Source organism: Myotis davidii, unplaced genomic scaffold, assembly GCF_000327345.1.
Source record: "Myotis davidii unplaced genomic scaffold, ASM32734v1 scaffold574, whole genome shotgun sequence".
Taxonomy (NCBI): Eukaryota; Metazoa; Chordata; class Mammalia; order Chiroptera; family Vespertilionidae; genus Myotis; species Myotis davidii.
The window spans coordinates 142,532-151,281 of NW_006285614.1; the positions used below are offsets into that span (position 1 = coordinate 142,532).

An 8,750-nucleotide genomic window follows, 5' to 3' on the forward strand; every position below is an offset into this window, starting at 1 on the left:
ACACTAGAGCTTCTCAGTATCCTCACCCCCTTTCCTGGAAGAGGCAGGCTGAATCTGGGAAACTGGAGGAGGGCCCACAGCCAGCTTCTATCGCTGCTCGGGAATATCTGGGAATGACCCTGCTTCGACAAGAAGGTCCTTTCTCAAACTCCCTTCCCTGCCCCCTTCCAAGCACTGGTCTCTTGTTCTGTGCTCCCTGCTTATGGACATTTAAGAATCATTTTGTTCTCTGAATTTAGACTCTTACAACATCAAGTGCAAAGTCCTTGTGGCCCCAGGAGAAAGCTTCTGTCTACCAAGCCAAGTCCTGTTAAGAGTCCCACCCCAACTCCCCCACGTCCAGGTCCCAGGCAATCCTTGGCAGGAGAATAGAGACAATAGCTCGGCTGCTCATGCCTCCGGTGGCCTCAGATGGAGGGAATTTCATCTTGGGGTGTGCTTGGGGAATGTAATATCTAACAGATTGAGTCTCTTTCAGTCTATTTAACACAGTTGGGGTAAAGGGGATTTTTAACTCTGAAAACAAGAAATATTTTAAAAGCATAAAAACTCTGGGAATGTGTAATGGGTGCATAGTGTCTTCATATGCCTATGCATGTACATATGTATGTGCATATATGTAAATTGGGATGTGTATGTGTGTGTGTCAGTATGTCTATATGTGTTTCTGTGTATGGTCAATTGCATGGTCTTTAGTGTCAGACCTGTGTGCAAACCATAGATTTAACCTCTATGAACCTCAGTTTTCTTCTCTGTGCAATGGGGTTAATAATGCCTATTTCATAAGATTATTGTGTGGTTTTATTGAGATCCCTAGTTCCTAGAAAATAGTTTATAAAAGGAAGTTGCTCTCAATGTTGTTGTTGTTAGTATCTTTATCATTATTTTAGAGAATAGAACTTCAAATTGAAGCCCTGGCTTGGTGGTTAGCTCTCCTAAAACAATGACAAATATATAAGGAAACTATTTCCAGCATTGGACAACAGACAGCACAGCGCTGTAATTCTCAGATGGTGTTGCTTTTACTATGGCTACATGACACATTACCCCAAAACTTAGTTAAGTAAAACAACCATTTATTATGTCCATTGATACCATGGTTCAGAGTTTCAAACAGAGCACATCAGGGCAGCTTGTCTCTGCTGCACAGCATCTGGAGATGGAATTATCTGAAGCTGTTTACTCACCTACCTGGTGGTTGATGCTGGCTGTCAGCGGGGGGCGGCCTCAGTTCTTCCCATTCGGGCCTATCCACGGTATCTCTCCATGTGGGCTAGGTTGGGCTGCCTCAAAACATGGTGGCTGGGTCTCCAAGATAAGTGTTCTGAGAAGTAGAAAGGGAGAGAGAGGGAGGGAGGGAGAGAGAGAGAGAGAGAGAAGCAAAAGAAGCTGTGCCCTCCTTATGACCTAGACTAGGAAGTTAGGTATCATCACATCTGCTGGATCAGTCACAAACCCCAGGTCAAGGGGAGGGGACTGTCCCCACAATCGGTGGGAGGAGTGCTGAAGTCACATTGTAAGAAGAGCATGGAAATGGGAAATGTCATGGTCACTTAGGGAAACACAACCATTGCAGAAGGGAACACACAAAGTATGCCCCGTGATCACTCCAGCTCTCTGCTCAAGTACAATTCCCTGACCGCAGTGCAGGCAGCTAGACCCCAGGAGAGCATAGCCGTCCTACTGAGCTCATGGACAGAGGTCAGATTTCAGAACATAGACGGAAAGAAATAATAAAAACAAACTGTGTGATCTTAACACATTGCGGACGGATCATGTTTTACAAAGTATCATACTTTAAAAAGATATTAGCGTGTAAGAACATGTAATAAATAACTTCAAAATGCAATGGGTATTTAATTTTAAAGCGTGCCTTTAACATTTATGTAAAACGTTTTTTGTACTCGTTCAATAGACACTTACCTGGCCACTGGGCAAAGCTAGCAATAAAACTACTGGTCCGCCATGTGTTAAGTCATTTCCTTCACTTCTCCAGGCTGCAGTTTCCTCCACTGGAAAATAAGGGAGTGAATTTCATTTAAATGGCTTAAATGACTTTTATGATTCTCCCTAGTGCTAACATTCTTTGGCTTTGGTGTGTGTATGTGCGTGTGTGTGCACGCATGCGTGTGCAAGGGTGTACATTTCATCTGCCTGTGTCTCCATGTCTGTGTTCCCATGTCTCTGTGTGCATCCCTGTACCCTGTGTGCATGTGTCTCCTGTGTGCACACAAAGTAATAAAATTGAGGGCTTTCTGGAATGGGCTTTGCCTGGGAGGAGACTAGACTCACTGCTTACAAAGCTGCATTATGAACAAGGCCATTGTCGCCCACTTAGCAGAACTCGGGCTGCTCAAACGCTAGTGAGTAGGAAGGGCCTCCACTACCCAGTTGCAAGGCTGAGGGTTAATGAATGACATCATCGTCCTGGCCCCACTCTCATTCTCAGCCGGGCCCTACTCTGTTCTTGGGTGACACAGACCATCCCAAGGGATCTATCTACCATGTTTTGCTCAGACCTTCCTTGGAACCACAAGGCAAGTATGTGCAGGACCGGCCTCGCCCTCGGTGGTCTACGCAGATTGGCACAGCCACTTCGGTGTGCCGTTCTTCAGGAGCTGGCGAGTTTGCTTCTCCAGGGAAACATTGGAGCTTCTATGAAGTATCCGCCCCCAGATGCAGTGTCTGCTTCTCATACCCCAGAGCCATTTATTTGACTTTGTGTGAGTCAGAAACTCAGAAGCCCGGGTGAGGAAGCCTTTCCCAAGGGCTCAGCTCGGTGACTCACGGGGACAGGGTGAATAGAAGTGCAGGAGACACTCTGGAGGGTCCCAAAGGAGCAGGAGTTAGTGGGAAAGCAGTTGTCAAGCCAGCTTGAAAACCAAGAAATTTAGTAAAAACTGCATGGTGGCCCTAGCTGGTTTGGCTCAGTGGAGAGCGTCGACCTGTGGACCGAAGGGTCCCAGGTCCGATTCCGGTCAAGGGCACGTACCTCAGTTGCAGGCTCCTCCCTATGCCAGGCCCTGGTCAGGGCGCATGCATCCTGGAGTCCGATGTTTGTCTCTGTGAAGGAACATGCTTCGGTCCTGTTCCGTACCTCTGGCTGGTCAGTGTCTGGTTTGGGGTGCGACGGAAGATGTGATCCCGGCCTCTAGTGATAGCCAAGTCCACAGCCTGAGCAGCTTCCCCCCCTCCGCTCTGCCGCTGGACCTGGTTGCAGAGGAGACAGAGGGAGCCAGTGAGAGAGAGCCCAGTTTTGCCTTTTTCTTCTTTGAGGGCTGTCTCCCCAGTGGGGACGGCAGCTTGGCTCTTGCTCCTTCGCTTTTAAAGCCTCTGAGTCACGTATTAAAATGTGAAATAAAACATCCTGGGTAGGTGTCAGAGGGTTCAGACTCACACACTGGTTCTGTCCCTCACTCAGACCTTTTACGAAGGTACTGCACTCCTCTGAGACTGACCTTCTTCATCTTCAAAATGGGAGTAACAGCCTTGGTCAGTGAGCTCAGTGGTTAGAGCATTGGCCTGTGCATCAAAGGGTGCAGGTTTTGGCCCGGGTTAGGATGTGTGTGGGAGGTGACCAATGGATGTGTCTCTCCCACATTGATGTCTCCCTCTCTCTCTCTCACCCCCTTCCACCTTTCTTCCACTCTCTAAAAGCAATGGAAATTTTAAAAATCCTTGGGTGAGGATTAACTAAAATAAAATAAAATAAAATAAAATAAAATAAAATAAGAATAAGAATAAGCCTGGTAGGTGTGGCTCAGCGGTGGAGCATCGACCCAGGAACCAGGAGGTCATGGTTCGATTCCCAGTCAAGGCACATGCGTTGGTGGTGGGCTCGACCCCCAGAAGAGGGCTTGCAGGAGGCAGCTAATTGATGGTTCTCTCTCATCATTGATGTTTATCTCTCTCCCCTCTCCCTTCCCTTACAAGGTGATTGTGAAGCTCAAAGGTGTAATCCCCTTAAAAGCTCTGAAATAGTCAAGCACTCACGGTGCTCTTGATTACCAGAAAACAGTTTTATTTATAGGACGTGCAAGGCAGAACACCAACAATCATCCCCCGAATCTTGACTTGGCTAATCATGCAAAAGATATATTAAATGATAAAACACAGTCACGTAGAGTCACTTTGAAAAGCCTAAAATGATAATGAAACATGAAATGAGCTGGAATAAATCAACATGGTAAAGCAACATGGTTTCTGTATGAACTTGCCATTTTGCAATTTTTAAATTTTTAAATGGTTTCATTTTTGCTGCTGCAATTCTTTGATATGGAGGGTGTCACAGCCACTGTGTGGACTTGAGACTGGGAGCTGGCCCCTCCTAGACTTCCAGCAATAACACTCTGTGACTATAGAAGGAAAAATAATGTTTTGTTGTTTTTTCTAAATATATTTTATTGATTTTTTACAGAGAGGAAAGGAGAGAGATAGAGAGTTAGAAACATCGATGAGAGAGAAACATCGATCAGCCGCCTCCTGCACATCTCCTACTGGGGATGTGCCCGCAACCCAGGTACATGCCCTTGACCGGAATCGAACCTGGGCCCCTTCAGTCCGCAGGCTGACGCTCTATTCACTGAGCCAAACTGGTTTTGGCAATGTTTTGTTTTTAATATATATTTTTATTGGTTTCAGAAAGGAAGGGAGAGGGAAAGAGAGAGAAACATCAATGATGAGAATCACTGATCGGCTGCCTCCTGCGTGCTCCCTACTGGGGATCGAGCCTGCAACCCAGGCATGTGCTCTTGACCAGAATCGAACCCGGAACCCTTAAGCCCACAGGCTGATGGTCTATCCACTGAGCCAAACTGGCTAAGGTGGGGAAAATAATGTTTTTAATGGGACAATTATCCCAAAGCATCTTCTTACTGGATTTTCATGATGCTCCTGTGAGAAGCATACGCAGTATTCTTACCCCCATTTTAGACTTTGGGGAACAAAGAGGTTAAGTAATCGTGTCATAGTTCACACAGAAGTAACGCTACAATAATAGACAGACCTGGAGTATATTTTAGCTCTAATCCAACTAGTTCATTTTACAGAAGAGGAAACTAAGGCCCAGAAAGGTATAGGGCCCACCCACGGACACATGACTAGCAGCAGCCCCAGGAATAAAACTCAACACACTCAGCCCAACCAACGTGGCTCAGTGGTTGAGCCTCGACCTGTGAACCTGGAGGTCATGGTTCAATTCCCTGTCAGGCATGTGCCCGGGTTGTGGACTAGATCCCCAGAGTGGGGCGTGCAGGAGGCAGCTGATCAATGATTCTCTCTCCCTCTTCCTCTCTTAAATCAATACAAATATATATATTTTTTTAAATGAGACTCAGCCCAAGACTCTTGTCCTGCCAGGCCAGTGACTCAGAGTTCCTGACTCAGCCCTGGATTCATTTTGCTAAACCTTATTGCAAGTCTTGCCCTGGCCAGAATCGCCCCTTCCCTCAGGCATCAAGTGGGCAGGGAGCCACACACCTTGTCATGACAAGTCAGGACGAATGCAGAACTAGAACCCCCAGAGCTCTGATTCCACTGAGCTCTCTGGGTTCCAGGGGGAACCATTTTTGTTTTACCCAAACATCCCAGCCACTCCCAGGGCTTTCCAGAGGTGACTCCCAGGAAAGTGGCCCCAGCCACCACCAAGAGGGTGAGGCAGGTTGGCACCAGCCTTTAAACCCAAGCAGGTGAATCACCCAGGGGCACAGCCCTATGGCTTTCTCTCCACTCAGCTCCAACCGTGGGCTCCTCGGACGGGATGGGTGGAGAACAGGGAAGAGAGAAAACCTGGTGTTTGAATTGCCAGGCAGAGAGGAGCGGGCCAGGTGCTACCTCCATGAAGCGGAGCAGGAGACCACGGGTGGAGCTCAGAGCATCCCTGAGAGGACACAGGCCCCAAGAACACTGCAGCCTGGAAGGGAAATGACTTCTCCAAGGCGGTTAGTGTCGAGCCGAGATGAAAACGAGCGCTCCACCTCTCAGTCCTGCCCCCTTTCCCAGGGTCCCTGTGCCACAGTGTTCTCTGCCCCACACCCTGCTCGGATGCAGACAGGGACGTGTCTCTCACCTTCGCAGGGAGAAACTGAGGCACAGCAGATGGGTTAGGGACAGCTCCAGGAGCAGAGGTGCCTCAATCCTGCCTCCTCACCAGGGACATAGGTCTGCCCTCCTCGACAGAACTACAGAGCACTCAGCTCTAACAGCATTCAGGAGACCCTTTCTTGTAATTAAAAACATTTTAATTAGAGGTATATTAAACATGAAGTAAGTATAAGAGAGTTCTTTGTTGTTAATCTTCACTCAAGGATATTTTCCCATTGATTTTTTTTTTAAAGAGAGAGTAGAAGGGAGCAGTAGAGACAGAGAAACATCGATGTGAGAGAGACACATCAATTGGTTGCCTCCTGCATGTGCCCCAACTGGGGCCAGGATTGAGGCCGCATCAGAGGTACAGTACCCTTGACGGGAATCGAACCTACAACCCTTCGGTCTGCAGGCCCATGCTCTATCCACTGAGCCAAACCATCTAAGGCTATAAGTCCTGATAATCTCCATAATAATACTTCAGGGCTTTTATGGAAATATAAAATGTCAAATTCTTAAGATTTCTCTCTCATTCTTTTCGTGTCTTTTGGCTGGTGTGAACACAGGCTCACTGCTTCCCGGGAATTCAGCCATGCCTGGCAACCCACAGAGTCCCAGAGACAGTCAGGAGAAAGGATTTCCCCTCCTGTGGACCCTTGGAAAATACCTCCACCCCCCTCCTGCCCTCCACCCCACCTTGCCTGCCAAAGTACCAGGCACAGGCCCAGCCAGGAAACAGGAGACGCCGCTAGTCAATTTCCCCTCCCTTCTCCCCCTCTGTCCAAGGTTTCATAGTTCCAGAGCTGGAGCCAACTCCCTGATAAGGGCTGGGTGGGTTTGGGGGAAGAGGCACAGGGTGTGCCAGCCTGTTGGCCTGTGACCCAGTCTCTCCCAGATCACTCACTCAGCAAAACTGCTTCTGCGGAGACATTCATTCCCTGGCTTCCCTTAGAAAGCCGCTCTCGCCATCCTCACCAGGGGAACGGGAAGAGGCGAGGAAGAGAGCCAGGCACCTGGCTGGGGGAGGCGATTCTGGGATGGAGCACCTGAACTGAGAGCGGAGGTGTAACTGCCTTCTTCAGGGCAGTTCCCGTCTCACAGATGGGTTGCATTCTACTAGTAAAAGTCTGTTGTTAATTTTCCCTGAAAGTTAAATAAGCTAGATAAACTGTTTATTGAGCATGAACTATACTGGGCACGATGTTGGATGCCCACCGCTTTATGTAATCCTTCTCAGAATCCTGTGGGGGTTACCCTTGTTCTCACATTGTGGCTGAGGAAATGGAGGCCCAGAGAGGTGACGTAATTTGTCCCTGGCCATCCAGCAGGGTCAGGGGTGGGAACAGAGTCTGGATTCCAAGCCCAGGGGCTATTCCATGATGCCACACTATTTTGAGCAGTAAATAGTCTTCCAGATTAAGCCACAAGAACTCCTTTAATCCATTATGCATCCCAAAATAGTGCACGTGTGCAAAGGGAAAATAAAAAACAATAGGGCTGAAATTCTAACAAATTAGTGCAGAACAATAAAACAGACTTGGGTAGTGTTCAGTTGTCTAGAATAAGGGTTCCTTGTGGAAAGTGGCTTTAATGGGAAGAGGACATGGAGTTTGCTAAGGATGGGTGTAATGAAATCCACAAAGAGGAGGCTGGATATTTGCAAAGGCTTAGGGGCTTGGGGTCCTAGCTCAGTGTCTAGTTTCATTCCCATTATGTGCCTTTTTCTTGAGGCAGCAGCTATGATTGGAGTTGATCTGAGTTAAGAAATGCAGCAAAGGCCCTGGCTGTCGTCCCGTACACAAAGAGGCTGAGGGTTTGATTCCGGGTCAGGGCACATTACTAGGGTGCAGGTGTGTTTTTTAAAATATATTTTATTGATCTTTTACAGAGAGGAAAGGAGAGGGATAGACAGTCAGAAACATCGATGAGAGAGAAACATCGATCAGCTGCCTCCTGCACACTCCCCACTGGGGATGTGCCCGCAACCAAGGTATATGCCCTTGACCGGAATTGAACCTGGGACCCTTGAGTCCGCAGGCTGATGCTCTATCCACTGAGCCAAACTGGTCAGGGCTGGGGTGCAGGTTTGATCCCTGTTAGGGCACATACGGAAGGCAACGATTGATGTTTCTCTCTCACATCTCCCTCTCTCTCTCCCCCTCTTTCTCAAAATCAATAAATAGCCCGGCTGGTGTGGCTCAATGGTTGAGCAATGACCTACGAACAAGGAGGCCACGGTTCAATTCCCGGTCAGGGCACATGCCTGGTTCCTGGGTCAGCTCTCAACTGCTGAGCCACACCAGCCAGGCATGTCTCATTCTTTAGGACTCTCACATCAAATATCAGCTCTTCAGAGGGGGCCTCCCTGACCTCCTCATGTCAAGTTTCTAAGTTGTTCTCAATCACATCACCCGGTTTCTTTTGTTTATAGCATCAAACTTTCTCCTTTATTTGTTATCTGTGCTTTTTATTGTCTGTCTCCGTCTGCAGTGTACATATAGGTTCCTTTAAGAGTGTCTTGTTGACTATTGCACCTGGCAAAGTACCTAGTACATTGTACGAATAATCAAACAAATGAATGAAAGGAAGTTGCAGGTTTCGAATTAAAAAAGTGCTTCTCTAGAGAGTTACGGTTTCATATAAACCATAGGGTTGAAGGTGAGGGC

The 8,750-nt window shown here is 47.8% G+C and overlaps 1 long non-coding RNA gene across 2 annotated transcripts in view; it reads right to left on the bottom strand.

Moving 5' to 3' along the window:
* Positions 1 to 3,444, bottom strand: part of LOC102767081 — an 11,134-nt gene extending 7,690 nt beyond the window's left edge. The window contains exons 1-3 of one of the 2 annotated variants that reach the window (XR_435285.2): positions 2,993 to 3,444; positions 1,924 to 2,012; positions 1,192 to 1,324 (exon numbers count right to left, since the gene is read on the bottom strand). This is a non-coding gene — a long non-coding RNA (uncharacterized LOC102767081). Of the gene's footprint in view, positions 1 to 1,187; positions 1,325 to 1,923; positions 2,013 to 2,992 lie in introns of both variants that reach the window. The other variant, XR_001512652.1, reaches the window with a different exon arrangement.
* Between the last annotated feature and the right edge of the window lie 5,306 nt (positions 3,445 to 8,750).